Raw genomic sequence first — 16,701 nt, forward strand, 5'->3', positions numbered from 1 at the left:
AATGGGTCACCACCTATTTCAACAGTGAAGTGTCAGGAATGTAGACGGGCAAAAAAGAGAAGTCGAGAATGGAGATTTTACATGTACATGAAGAAGAGTAAAGGGAAGACAGAATCCTCAGAAAAATGTAACAATTAGTGGGATCACTATAGCTGACTTGACAATTTATCAAAAATACAGTTTTATTTGCTTCTTGCAGAAAGCATACCAATTGTATTAGACATAGATTCTCTCCTTCTAGGATATGAGAGTAATGTTGCTGCAATAAAACTCATCATGAAAGATTAATCCTAAATAACTTTAAGGTCACAGGTTCCACACTTTGGAAAGCTGGCATAGATTGATCCAAACCTTGAAAAGGCTGATTTGTTCTTTTTCTTTTGTTCTACCTTATTTCCTTTATATTTAGTTTTCTCTCAAATAATTCTCTATTATGGTTTATGGTTCATAGCAACATTGTTGTTCAGGATGAAAATATGTGTCATATTATGAGACTAATGTCTTTTATGGGAGAAACACTACTCCATTCAGAAATTGGTATGGAGATTGGTGATTGCCACAGTGGAAGTAGTAGGTGCTACAAGCCTTAAGCATCCTGCTTAACTCCTCTGATAAAATACAATGCATGAGAGAGTTAGAGTTGAATGAATCCAATTTCAGAGGTGTTTGATGGTGCTAAAGAAAAAAAATTAACTCTATGGGAATGCAGCTCAGGCTACAGTTACCAAAGAGAATAAAATATCCAACTACAACTGCTGCCTGAGACTTTGTAAACTATAACAACAACAACAAAATAGAAAAAGAGAGCAGGTTTTGTTCTTACTTTGAGATTTTCATTTATCTGTGCTAACAAATGGATAGAATATTCTTTAACTTATGGATTTAATTTCTGTGAGGAAATAGGTATTACCTTACTAAAGCTCCAAAAAGCTGGACATAGGTTGAAATCATATATTTGATATCATTCTATGAAACTTCTGAACTGGCAACTTAAAGCTTCCAAGTCTGAATTTCTCCAGCTTTAATATTGGAATAATGAAACATAGAATTGGTCTTTTAAAAGATAAATAAAATCAATACATCTTTAGCTAGATTAACTGAGGAAAAAAGAGAGAATAAATGAATAAAATCAGAGATGAAAATGGAGACATTACAACTGATACCACAGGAATACAAAGGATTATAAGAAATTATTATGAACAAGTATATACCAATAAATTTGATGATTTAGAAGAAATGAATACATTTCTGTATATATAAAACCTACCAAGATTAAATTATGAAGGAATAGAAAATTTGAACAGGCCAATAATGATGGAAGAAACAAAATCAGTAAGAAAAAGTCTTCCATCAAATGGAAGCCCAGGACCTGATGTCTTCACTGCTGAATTCTACCAAACACTTAAAAAAGAACTAATTCTAATCCTCCTCAAACTAGTCCAGATAAGTGAAGAGAAAAAAAATACTTCCAAACACATTATATGAGGACAGCATTACTCTGACTCCAAAACTTGTCTGAAACTAAACAAGGATATAACAACAACAAAAAGAAAACTACAGAGAAATATAACTGATGAAAATAGATGCAAAAATACTCAAGAAGAAAGTAGCAAATTGAATTCAACAGCACATTAAAAAGATCATTCCATACAATCAAGTGGAATTTATCCCAAAGATGCCAGGATGGTTTTGTATATGTAAATCAGTAAGCATGATCCACCACATTAACAGAAAGACAAAACCCATAAGATCATTTCAATAGATGTAGAAGTAGCATTTGACAAAAGTTAACATTCCTTAATGATGAACACTTTCAACAAATTAGATATATAAGGCATGTACCTCAATACAAATAAGTCCAAGTATGACAAACCCACAGTTAACATCATTCTGAATGGGGAAAAGCTGAAGCTTTTTTCTCTAAGATCAGGAACAAGATAAAGATGCCAACTTTCACCTCTTCTATTTAATATAGTACTGGAAGTCCTAGCCACAGCAACTAAGCAAAAGAAATAAATAAAAAGCATCCAAACTGGATAGGAGGAAGTCAAATTGAACCTGTTTGCAGATGGCATGATCTTATATAAAGAAAACTCTAAGGATTCTACCCAAAAGTTGTTAGGACTAACATATAAATTCAGTAAAATAGTAGGAAAAAAATAAACATTCAAAAATCAGTAAAATGTATATATGCTAATAGTAAACTATCTAAAATGAATAAAGAATAAAATTATATTTACAGCAGCTATAAAAAATACACCCAGATAACCTAACCAAAGAAATAAAAGATTTCTATACTGAAAACTATAAAACATTAATAAAAGAAATTGAAGAGGACACAAATAAATTGAAAAATATCCTGTGTTTGTGGATTAGAAAACTTAATGTTGTAAACATAGCCATACTACCCAAAGCAATCAACAGATTTAATGCAATCACTGTCAACATACCAATGACATTCTTCACAGAAATAGAAAAGAAGAATGCTGAACTGTGTATAAAACTTCAAAAGACCCCAAATGGCCAAAGCAATCCTAAACAAAAACAAACAAACAAACAAAAAGCTGAAAGCATCACACTCTCTGACTTCAAAATATGCTATAAAACTATAGTAATCAAAACAGCCTGATACTGGAATAAAATACATATAGACCAATGAAATAGAATAGACAGCCCAGAAATAAATGAACACACTTACAGCCAACTGATTTTCAACAAAGGTGCCAAGAATACACATTGAGGAAAAGACAGTCTCTTCAATAAGTGGTTCCAGGAAAATTAGATATCCACATACAGAAGAATAAGAATGGACTTTTATCGCTCACTACATACAAAAATCAACTTAAAATGGATCCAAAATTTAAATGTAAAATCCAAAAAAATAAAACTACTAAAAGAAAACATGAGAGGAATGCTTTATGTCATTGGACTGGGCAAGGATTTTAAAAATAAGATCTCAAAAGCTCAGGAAATAAAAGCAAAAGACAAATGGGATTACATCAAACTAAAAAGCTTTTGTACAACTGAAGAAATGACAGAGTCATAACCTATAGAATGGAAGAAACTATTTTCAAGCTATTTATTTTGACAAAGGGTTAACATAGAGAATACATAAGGAACTTAACAGCAAAAAAACTAATAGCATTATTTAAAAATGGGTAAAGGATCTTAATAGACATTTCTCAATAGAAGGCATGCAAATGGCCAACAAGTATGTGAAAAAATGCTCAACATCACTAATCATCAGTGAAATGCAAACCACAATGAGATACCACCTCCCTCTAGTTAGAATGACTATAATAAAAATACAAGGAAACAATTGTTGGAAAAGATGGGAACAATCCCACTAAACCTTTGGTGAAATTGTAAATTAGTACAGCCATTATAAAAAACAGTATGAAGATTCTTCAAAGAAATTAAAAATGAAAACATCATATGATCTAGCAATCTTACTACTGGGTATGTATGCAAAATAAATGGACATTATCAAGGCATATAACCATTGGAATATCTAAAGACAATGTGAAGAAAATAATTCTAAGGGTAATGAGACAAAATCATCATGTAACTTATAAAGGAAAACTTATCAGACTGACAGCAGGCTTTTCCACAGAATCCTTATGAGAGAAGGAATTGGGGTCTCATCTTTAGTCTTCTTAAACAGAATAACTGTTATCCAAGAATTTTATATCCAGCAATACTAAGTTTTATAAATGAAGGAGAAATATAGTGTTACTCAGAAAGCAAATGCTGAGGAAATTTGTCAATACTAAACTAGCCCTACAAGAAATGCAAAATGGAGTTCTAAATCTGGAAACAAAAGATTGATACCCACCAGAATATAAACTCCCAGAAGCATAAAATTTCCAGGACTTATAAAATAATAACAGAATGAAGAAAACAAAGTCACTAGGTAACAATCAACATGATGACTAGAATAATAACTCACATCTCAATATTAACATTGAATGTAAATGGTCTAAATTCTCTGCTTGAAAGATACAGATTGGCAGATTAAATTAATAATACACAAACCAAATGTCTACTGTCTTCAAGAGACACAACTAAAACATAAGAATTCTTATAGACTCAAGGTAAAGGGGTAGAAAAAATATATCACGCCAATGAAAAACAAAAGTGAGCATGAGTAGCTATTCTTATATACAAATTAGTATTTTGAAGAGATATCTGCACTCCCATGTTTATTGTAGCACTATTTACAATAGCCAAGCTATGGAATCAACCTGAATGTTCAGCAACAGATGAATAAAGGAAATATGACATATACACAGTGGTATAGCCATAAAAAAGAATGAAATTTTATCATTGTGAAAACATGGATGAGCTGAAGGACATAATGTTAAGTGAAATAAGCCAAACAGAAAAGACAAATGCTGCGTGATCTTATTCATAGGTTAAACCTTAAAAAAAAATGTCATAAGAGCAGAGAGTAGAAAAGTGGTTATCACAGATTGGGGAGGGAAGGAAGAAGAGGAGTAAGAGAACTGGTTGGTCAATGGGTACAAAGTTACAATTAGAGAGAAAGAACAAGTTTGGGTGTTCTATTGAAAAGTACAGTGATTATTGTTAACAGTAAGGTACATACATTATAAAACAGCTAGAAGAGAGGCTTTGAGTATTTTTACAACAAAGAAATGAGGCATGCGTGAAATGATAGATATGTTAACCACCCTGATTTGATGATTATATACTATATAATAATATACTGAAACATCAATTTGTACCTTACAAACATGTAAAATTACAATGTGTCCATTTAAAAATAAAATTGCATTTTAAAAAATTGAATTAATAAAATCATATACCTCATAGTGTGTTATGGGTTAATATGATGTGTCAAATTGGCTAGGTCATAGTACCCAGGAAATTGGTCAAAAATTGTTTTAGATATTTTTGTGAAGGCACTTTTTAGATGTGATTAAAATTTTAATAGTACATTTTGAATAAAGCAGACTTACCTGGAACAAGAATGAGTTCTGTAAGCAGATCACCTTTGGACCAAAACTGTGACTCTTTCCTGAGTGCCCAGCCTGCTGGCCACACTGAAACTCTTGGACTTGCCAAACCTCAGGATTTATAAAATTAAGCACCTATTAATGAATCTGGGCTGCTAAATCCAATAAATCTGATCCCAGATTCCACACTTTTAATTGGTACATTACATTTCTTCAAAATAACACACAATAGAACAAAATTCAACTCAAAAATAGAAATAGATTAGCTTCTCCTTTACTGTGTAATGTGGCCTTGTGGGTCAGCCTCAAAAAGACTCTGGGTCGACCTCAGAGGCATTCACAAAAGCTGTAAGAAGTTAAGGTGCTCACCCCCGTCTCCAGTGCAGAAACAGGGATTAAGCCGGTTGCCCCTTGAAGTTGTGGTCAGGACTTCTCTGATGCTCTCCTGACCTTACTCTCTCACTCCACCCTGAAGGAGCGGAATTAGACAACTGTCTTTTGATTTCCATATGCTCAAAGGAGTTAGATATCATATCTACAAATGCCTTCTTAGATTAAAAGCTCCATAATTTTCATTATTCTTTGGCTGCAGGAAAATAAATGGAAACAACTATCAATCTCAATTTAGGGAAGAAAAAGGGGAGTGGAAGAAATGATTGCAAAATGGGGGTCTTCTCTTTTCTAAATTTGGAGTCTGCTACCCAGCTCCAATCAATTGTTTTTATGCAGACAAATGGGGACTATTTCCCAAGTCTTCTTATTTTTCAAGAGAAGCCAGAAATATAAAATTTTACAAGAAATACCCAAACTTGTAATGTTGAAAATGACTAGTAATTAAAAAGAAAATACTAGTGAAAGAGCCAATACAGTTTAACAGATTATATATTTGTAGAAGAATTTTGACACAGGAAACCCCAATTTATAACTGCTAAATACAATTAATAAGATAATTAAAATGATTTTAAAAACCTTCCTGATTTCACTTCTAAACAAAATTACATATTAATTCTCAGAATCTATTTGTGTTATGATTTAATGGAGACAAAAGAGAAAAAGATCTCTTCACTATGTAACCAACTTTGCTAGTTCTCACTCAAAATTTAGTGATGTTCTTCTTTTCAAAAAGTGACTGTTGGTCTGATCACTACAAACAAAACAAGTAACAGATGTAATTACCTGGATAATTTATAATATGCAGAGCATTCAGGACATTCACTGAAATTGTTTTTCAGATGTATCAAATTAATGTATTAGTAAAACAGATAAATACTGTTCACACTTATCAGACAAAACAATAGAAGCAATATGCAAATACCTCAACCTTCTTATTGTTTTAAATCAAATGTGGCATTTTAGTTACTTTATCTCTGAAAGCACCTTTCAGTTAGCAGAGGAGTCTGGCCGTGAAGCCTCAAAGCAAAGAAAAACTCTATCTATTCAATTATTGTGTAATCCCCACATTATCTTACTTCTTTATAACAGAGTAGTCACTGAAAACAGTAAAACAAGAAAGAAATTTGTTCTTTCTTTCTTGAATAAAGGTTGGGTTTTAAATTAAAATGTATTTTGTGTGTTTGTGTGTGTATATATATACATGTGTGTATATACATATGTGTATATATATGTGTGTGTATATATATGTATATGCATACATGTATATAAAATGGCATATCTATATATCACCCCCTCATGCACACTACTTTATTTACCAATGACTTACTGACCCTCTGATGATTTCAAGCATTTAGTCATTATGTCCCACCCAAAAGCACATAACTGAGCCTGATAAAATTAAAAGAAGCCAATCTTTCAAATCAGCACACTGTGACTCTTATACCATCCAGTAAACATTTGAGTAATTTTTCTTTCCAATAAGGATTGCAGAAATCCTGAATCTTGTTTCCTGTTAGGGTAAGATATTAAAGTATTCAATGTAAAGTGTAAAACAAAAACAAAAGTAAAACTTATTGCCAAAACTCCATCTATGAGCTAAAGCCCCATGAAAATATTTTTGTCTCAATGGGATATTTATGACATTTTTCCCTAAGAAATCCTTGCAATCTCCATAAATGGCTGTACTAAAAAGTCTAGTTTGAGAAATATGTTGTGTTTTTAAATTATTTTTTCTGATTTTTATATAATTTTCGAATAATATCAGCCAGTAATGAAATAACACTTAGATTTTATTTATCCAAACAGATACCCTGCAGAAGTATACCAAGCAAAACTTAAAGATTCTGATTGTCCTAAACTCATGTTGATCTACCTTGAATAAAGACCTCATTGTACATTTTGTTATCCTTCTTGTTATGCAGAAATGCAATCATTAAGAACTCAATGAAGAGTATGTTAAACATGGAAAGTCAAACAAGGCTGTTTTCCACATTTTTTTTTAATTGATTAACCAGATGGACAACCAGGGAACACCAAATGTCACTAGCAAGGAAATGATTTTCAGTAGTGCTTTCCTGGGATGTAATAAAGGATGAATTTCTAGAGACTTTTACATAAAAAAGTTACTGTTTAATTTTTTTTCTTTTTCTTTCATTTTTTTTTTTTTGAACACAGAATTTTGCTCTTGTTGCTCAGGCTGGAGTGCAATGGCATGGTTTCAGCTCACCTCAACCTCTGCCTCCCGCATTCAAGTGATTCTCCTGCCTCAGCTTCCCAATGATCTGGGATTATAGGAACCCACCACCACACCTGACTAATTTTTGCATTATTAGTAGAGACGGGGTTTCACCATTCTGGCCAGACTGGTCTCAAATTCCTGACCACAGGTGATCCACCCACCTCAGCCTCCCAAGTGCTGAGATTACAGGCGTGAGCCACCACGCCTGGCCTATTGGGCAATTTGATTAAAAAGGAGGGGGTGGAAAACTAATTCAGAGTTGATAGAAAAGAGGTTTTCCCCAAAATGGGAAATTTACTTGATATTTTTCAATAGTTGAAACCAGCAAAGTCTGGCTGGCAATGAAATGACAACACATGTATTTAAAGTTACGCATAATTGGAGGGCTTTTATACTTTCCATCACAGAAGACAAGTTCAATTGATTTTTTTTATTGAACTGATGAGCTGTTGCCCACAATTGTCTTAAATTGACTGGTAATTCAACCTGTGCCTACATAACACTAAAATAACAGGTCAACCCAGAGGGAGAAAGAATAGCAATCAAAAATAGATTTGGTTCACACAAATGTATCTGATTGATAGAATTTTTCACCTTGTAACCCACCATTTCTGTTTCAGAGATAAACATCCTCAGCTCAGCAGCAATTCTGTCAAATCCCAAAATCTCTACACAAAGAGAACATCTGACCCAGTCCTCCATCACTGAATTTCAGTCTCTCAATTTTTGCCTTTGGGAAATTAATACTACTACATTTGCATCTGCTTCCTCCATACTAAGCAGTGAACTTGGCTAGCCCAAGGCAAAATAGTGAAACCAAGTCTGCTTTGGGGTTGCTCCAAATCTCCCAATCAAAGATTTTCCGTTTCTTGGTAAAATTTCTAAAATTATCAGTTTTCCAACTTTATCTAATGTGTGAACTTCTGTGCCCCACCAAACTTAGACCTTCCCAAGTTCCCCTCAGAGCTTTACTGGTAGTTTTTGACAATGCAGTAAACTATTTGGAATTAGAAAGCTAAAAGCTGTTAATAGGTTACATTCCATGTAACTGTCACATTTTAGCTTAAGGTACTTTGGCACAAAGTTGTTACTACATGTGAGGCTGATCCTGAAGAGTCTACTTACATTATGCTTAAAACATTACAAATGGCACTCCAAGGGTCGAATTCTGGAGATTTTCAAGTTTAAGAGACTCATGCCTGACCCATCTCCAGGGAATCTGACTCACTACATCTGGACTAAACCAAGGCACCTTTATTTTTAAAAAGCCACATAGGTAAGTTTGAGGTACAGCCAAAGTTGAGTGCCATGTGACTACATTGTGGTCATTAGATGTGGTGAAGTCTTCCTGTGCTTAGATTCTGGGTATTAGATGATTACCCAGAAGCTTGAAAACATTATGCCAAATTATAAAAGTCAGTTGTAAAAGACCACATAATCTATGACTCCATTATATGAAATGTCCAGAACAGGCAAATCTATAGAGACAGAAAATAAATTAGTGGTGGCTAGGACTGGGGTGGGATATGGAGAATGGGAAATAGGGTGGGGATAGCTAAATGTTATTTAGCTAAACGGTGTTTTCTTTTTTGTTTGTTTGTTTGTTTTGAGATGACAGATATATCCTAAAATATGGTGATGGCACATATCTGTGAATAGATTAACAACTATTAACTGGTATATTTTAAGTGGGTAAATTGTATGGTATATTAATCATATCTTAATAAGGTTATTACAGAAAATGTATATGAAATGCAATGAAACGTGTATCTTCACATTTGCAACAGAAAAGTTCATCACTCTGTCTCGCTGTTTTGGGGTCTGAAGATTTAAAAATGCTGTCAGATTTTAAAATCCAAATTTTATATTTTCTTCCAACATTTACCATTGATGAATTAGTGGTTGAAACCCTGAGGAGACTCCACTCAATAACTAAAATGAATTGACATTCCTCAACAAAACATCAGGGCCAAGTCATCAATAATGTAAAAGAAAGTTCCCTGTGGTTGGCAGAGTTGATATCTCTATTGATGAAAATATGCTCTCCAGGTTTTACGTGTATAGATGATAATTTAATTAACAGAGTATAATTTCTGTCAGGGCAGAGTTGCTCTCCTGGCGACTCACCAAATCTTAAGAAGAGCACTCTGTCATCCACTGTTCAAACCAACACAAAAAGTCTGTCATCCTTGAGAGAAGTAGCTACTTCTAGAACCTCAGGCAAATTTAAGCTTTACATCCCACAACCATGGTCAATTCAGACATGCCTCAGGCAATCAAGGGACTAATGTAAAAAGGCATGTTCTTTTAAATATGTTTTTAAAAACCATTTTAATAAATGGTTTTGAATGAATTAATAAATAAGATACATGAACGGGCATATTAAAACTTTATATTGATTTTAGCAATTATTACTCATTAATATTAAGTGAGATAGCTTTAGGAGCATGATTTGAGATGCTACTAATGTTTCCTGATTTAAATATTCTGGAAATGAATGGTATAAGGCAATAACTGAATGACAATAAACGAATGACAATTCTTAAGTATATTTATTGAAACTTAAGATTGTGTATATACCCATAAATCTTTAAATGCTAAATCAGAACGTTTTAACTTTTTTTCCCCAATACTAAACTTCCCGTTAGGAAATTTAGTTTCTATACACTTTCTTGGAAGGAAACATTATAAAATCTCTTACTTTCTAGTTAAGAAAATGAAAGCGAAGATAAGAATTGACTTGTCCCATGTCATACAGAGAAGAAGCAGTAATGCTAGGGACAGAACCAGGGCTTTAGGGTGGAAGCCTCACCTCACCTGGAGACACAGGTCTTCTTTAGACCCAAGGGCCTCATAGTCTTGTCAGGCTTATAAGCACATCAAATTTAAATGTCATGATCTAAGGACACTGGAAAGAGTGGCCCGACTGCCGTGTTGCCTCCGACCCTATTGGGCTTACTCAATAAGAGAAAAATAGTACTTTGTTTTCCATCCACTCTCATGTTTCAATGGTTCATTCATTCAAAAAATATTTAGTAAATAAATATGGATAAAGCACTGTGCCAGACTGGAGATACAAAACTAATAAGCTCATTTGTTGGCTTCAGAGTGCTTATGGCTCAAACTCGCTAAAGAAACCAAGAAATGCACCAAAAAATACAATTCCTTGACTATCAAACTAACAGATATTTGTAAAACGAACCATATTCTCAAGACAATGAATTGGGCAGTCTTTATAAACTTCTGGTAATTTATAAATAAGCATATTTGTTAACACTTATTTATCAATTACTATGTAAAGACCATTTAAAATTTTTAATATATGTGACTCATTTAATCCTCATTACAATATGACATAATATCCTATTCCTTAGCTGAGAGAAACAAGACAGAGATGAGAGAGGACTGGTTTAAGGCCCCAGAGAGGTCACTGTGTGCCTCTCAAACTTGATCACCTGCCCTCCTTGTCTGTTTGCCTACTCTCAGCTCAATAGTAACAATAACAACAATGGAAGCCTTAATGCCATAGCATTTAAACACATAATGAAAATGAAAAACTTCTACTGCACAATGAGCAGGCTATGGTCCTTCAATTGGCTGGATGGAGAGGCATCTGCTCTGTAGGTCCAGTTGCTGATGTTAGGATCTACCTGAAGCATCAGGAAGACCATAGTCGAACCTGGCTTCATTTGCAGCAAAGTGAAGTCCACATTTAATTTCTACCTGGCTGTTCGGCCTTTGGAGCAAGGTCTCATAACTCCCATATACCCTATTTGCTTCCTCTTTCTCCACCCTTTCCATTGCTTCCTGTTTTAACCACACACAAATACACACATACACACACTCACACACACACACAATCTTATATTCTAACTTTCAAAAATTGCTTTTTAGCAGGTTTTTACCCAGCAGAAACATGTACTTTAACATGCTCTTTGTCCCAGTGTGCCTTGGTGTGGATTTTGTATGGAATTATTGTAAAAAGAAAAAAAAATAATGGCAGCTATTCCAAAATGATTGTTAAAGAACATTCATACTCCTCTTTCACGTCAGCCCCTTTTATATAGACTTTATTTACACTGCAGGTAGAAATAGATACTTTGTTGTCACTTTATACAACTGCTCAGGTTTTTAAAATAGAATATCCTTTTATACAACCACATAGAGTAATAATGGACAAGTGTACCTTCTGAACTACTTAGCCTGAGTCTTTTAATAACTAACCTTTCCCCATGGAGAGTTTCAGAATACATTCCTTGGGTAGCAAAGAAGAAAAAGAAAGAAGAAAGAGTTTCAAACAGATGAACAACAATGATGCCAAACCACAGAGCCTTTCTGTGTTTTAAAGTAATTATCTTTCCATTTTAAAAAAAGAAAACTGAATTCGGACACCCAATTTAAAAACAGAAAAGAAAGAAACTATCTTTTACCAGCATTTAGCTTTATAAAATCAAATATGACAAATTTTACTTTGCCAAATTAGACTTGAGAATAAACACACATAGTAGTCGGTTTCTTTCTTTCTTGGCTATAGTAAATAAAAGTTGACTGAGAAAACTCAAGAACATTGTATGACATTTGTAGGAGCGCTTTTCTTAGAAATTTTTTAAAAAGTGTTTTAAGCATTTTTCTGAAAATTTTTTAAAAAGATAGATCTTCATTTAAGAGGTAAACACCAGTGTCTCATTACATAATCTACTTTTTTCTTTAGTTGAAGAGGACAACAATACAGACACAATATCAAAAGAGTTTCTGCAGCCATGGTGGATATGTTCTCTTCTATTCCTATTCTTATTGATTTTCATGGTTCAACTGAATAGATATATGACTAACACAGAGTAAAATTAACTGTCGTGCATGAACATAGTCTGGGACTGGTGAACATTAGCAAACAGTCCTACACAATTTAAAATGTATCTACTTTATCTTCTTAAAATGTCCATTTACTCACAAACAATGTGACAGTAATATTCTTAGACTTATATTTTCATATACAAGTGACCAACCATCCTAATCTATTCACTTAAAAGAAGACCTATAGGAAATTTTGAATATAAGTAGGTCTGTGAAAAAATTAAGCAATTTTTTCTAAATATTATCTTAGTCAAAATTTCCTTCTAGTTTGCATTAATCCAATTCATCTTAATTAGTGTCATGGAACAATGACTATTAAGTTTTGTATGTCATTATTAACTAAATCTCTGTAAAATGCCTTGCAATAATAAGATGTATTATAACTTGGTTCCTCTGTATTTGTTTTGACTAAGAGTGATGATATATTCTTAATACTTAGTTAATATTTCTAAAATAAGTTTTACTATAAAAGTAATATAGAAAAACACATATTTGTGTATGTATATACATATACATATGTAACTATGAATGTAATCTATTTAGAATTACAAAAGACATTATCTTGACATCTTTCCATATACTTCCCATTATAAATACTGATTTTCCTAGCAAGGTGTGTTTCAAGCAAAATATGACTTAATAAGCATCTGGAAGTATTCATTCTGCATATGTGTGAGGGGAAGAAAACATATTGATTGGAAAAAAAAAAATTCATTGTCCCTTGCAAGGATATTGATTTGACCATATGGATGAGACTTCACCCCTGTATTTTACTAACAGGCATCTCAGATTTGGCCCTCAGGGTCAATTTTCCAGTATAATTTTAAACATTTGAAAGTCACATTCATTCACTAAGTTGCAAAATAATGTTTTTGCATCAAAAATTGATTTCTCTGAGTCCTTTCAATTTTAGTACAAATAATTTATTGCTAGATGACTTTATGAGACAGCAGAAAATGTGCTTACCTCTTCAATATCCTTTTAACAAAAAATGGACTGGAATTTAGACACATCAGGAGGGAGGGAAATTTGACTAAATTGTTATTTCCTTATGAAAGTGTTGAGATGGAGAATTTTCTAAATAAGTTCTGATCTTTGTTAAATCTCTCACCATAGAGATAATGCCAATATTTGACAGAACTGACAAGGCAAAGTTGTTCTCTATTTATACTTTTTCTGCGTAATCTGGGTAGGAAAGCATACAAAGTAAAGGGGAAAATCTTATTCTGTAAACTTGAGAAGCTAGATTGCTACCAATACAGTAGTGTCAGGTGCAGATAGATTCTAGCTTATTAATTATTGAAGAAAATAAAATCAGCCTCAGTATTACTAATGATTTCCCATTCTATGCTTATTGTAGAATTTTTAAGCAACAATTTAAAAATTAGAAGAACTGACCTACAAGCTTTTTAAAAACTATATTTATTTAAAGTGAACCTGGAAGATCACCATTGTTTCTACTCATCCCATCATTACACAGATGAGGAAACAAGATACAAAGAGGGTATATCAGTCAAGATTCAGTCAGAGAAACAGAACAAGCAGAAGACATGTGTTGAGGGATGTTATGGGGTGAATTGTGTCCTCTTAAGAGATGTTGAAGTCCTACCTCCCTCCCAGTAAGTGTGAATGTAACCTTATCTGCAAAAAAGGTATTCGTGGATGTGATTAAGTTAATGACCTAGAGTGAGATCATCCTGGATTATCTAGACACACCCTACATAATGTATATCCTTATCAGAATTGCACAGAAAAGAGACAACAGGAAGAAGAGGAAAAGGCCATGTGAAGATGAAGGCAGAGATTGGAGTTTTTCAGGCCCAAACCAAGGAATACCTAGAGTTCTCAGAAGCTAGAAAAGGCAAAAAAAATAGTTCTCTGCTGGGCCTTCAGAGGGAGTATGGTCCTGCCAATATCTTGATTTCATATTTCTGGCCTGCAGAATTGTGAGAATATACATTTCTGTTGTTTCAAGTCAGTGAGTTTGTAGTAATTTGTTACAGCTGCCCTATAAAATTAATATAGGATGAGCCATCAGAAAGAGCAAGCTGGCATTCTTGAGAACGTGCTGAAATTGCAGCCCACGGGTGGAACTTCCTCATCCAGGAACCCTCAATTCTTTTTTTAAGGACTTTCAATTAATTGAATTAGGCCACCCACATTTTCTAAAATAAACTGCTTTACTCAAAGTCAACTGATTATGAACATTAAAAAAAACTACAAAATATTTTCACAGCAACACTGAAATTAGTGTTTGATTGAATAATTAGGAACTATAGCCTAGCCAAGTTGTCATATAAAACTGACCATCATAGAAAATAAGTGGCTTGCTCAAAGATACAAATGGTATTCTAACCTTAAACAAAGTCAAATATTAAAATCGCCCTTAGATCAGCCAGCTAGCATGAGAGAGAATGTGGATACCATCTAATATACATACATTTGTGCAGAGGACAAATTAAATAATAACATATAGAGTTGCTGTAAAGTTCTCCTTAGAAAAATGGGACCAATAGAAAACAGAAGAAACCCAGGAATCTCATCTGTAGATAAACTAAGTTCCCCAAGGTGCATATTTGTATACCAGTAGATAGTGGTTGTCCAGGTAACTCAAAGGTCTTGTTTTATTGAAGGGATTATTCATACAGTGAATTAAAATGAATTGTCTCAGACAACACCAGGGCTTCTGATGGCTTATGAGGGGAAAGGGAAAAAATGGTTGTCACACAAGGAATAAGACAAAGACAGAGATCGAAATGACAACTTTGAGTAGACGGTTGTGTTTCCTCCATGTCAATCCTTGTCCATGTATCATCAGTAAATTATTTGATTCTCATTAATGTGAGAGACATTTGGATTCATTTAGGGTATATGTCAAGCTAAGTCCAACATCAAGATGAGCCCAGGGCAAGAATACAGTCTCCCCATTGGAGTACTATTACAATGGGTTTTCAGCAAGATGGACCTAATTAGCATTACCGTAATCTCTATTAACCTTTAGAGAAGTTTATTTCTGACTATGGCTTCTGACCTCCTTTTTCTTAAAGCATTTACATTAGAAAACTTTACATTGTAAATTTGTTTTCTTCCTCTAGTGTAAATCTTCTCCTAACCTCTTGCCAGTTTCACAACCCAGGAATGTCTCTCTCAAGACCCTGGAAGCATCCTTTTGAACGTTTGGAGGACAGAATTCTAACTTTGATAAGCACTAATTAGCAAACACAGATGGCCTAATGACATTGACCAATCTCCCTACTAATATCCTCCAGTAATTTTCCATAGCTCATCCTAGTAATTAAAAATCCTCTCAATTTTTTATTTTTGGTAGAGTTGAATTCAACTCTCTCCCTTACTGCAATAGTCTTGAATGAAGTCTTCCTTATCTATTCAACTCTGTGCAATATTTACTTGGCAGTTCACGTAGATCAGAATTTTCCAATCTGAGACATAAGGTGTACTGCACATGAGTCTAGGATGTGCTGAAACATTAGTACCCTCAACACTCAGAAAAGCTAAATGGAGACAATGCACACAGAGCCATAGCTTAATAATCTCTGGGTACAAGGACCCACTTCCATTTATTCCATATCCATTTTCTTCCACATCATTCTGTATGTGAATTCTTATGAGAAACAGAAGGAAGGTCATGATATGGAAGATATAAAGTACTAAATTCCTTGTATAATACATATGTCTAAAACATCTATGCACAAATATTTGCATTTAAATCTAAAGAGGCTGTAAGAGGAGCAAAGAAAAAAAGAGGCAAAACTAAAATACATACGAAACTTGAAATATAACATCAAGTAATAAAACTGCCAAATGGTACCTAACAAAGAACATAAGAACAAGCTACACAACGGTGCAGACAAAAATCAAAATGAATTATATAAATTGAATTGATGGAGATAAATAAGATGTCAGATGTAGTATAAATGAATGAGGGTAAGATTTAGTAAATAAAGAAAGATAAGTTCTAGGCAGTGTTACACTAAAAAAACTTTATAAAAATATGAGTTCTGTGAATTGTATCTATGTACTGGGGTTAAAAATAAATCAACAAACTTATTTGGACTAAATGATGTTAACAAAAGACCATGAGATCTGTGGAGAGAAAAAAAGGAGAAATTTATTATCTATTAAAAAAAAAAGTTGGGCAACATGTTGAGACCCCATATTACAAAAAATTTAAAAAAAAATAGCTAGGAGTCTTGGCATGCACCTGTAGACCCAGCTACT

Source organism: Papio anubis, chromosome 11 (genome assembly GCF_008728515.1).
Source record: "Papio anubis isolate 15944 chromosome 11, Panubis1.0, whole genome shotgun sequence".
Classification (NCBI taxonomy): Eukaryota; Metazoa; Chordata; class Mammalia; order Primates; family Cercopithecidae; genus Papio; species Papio anubis.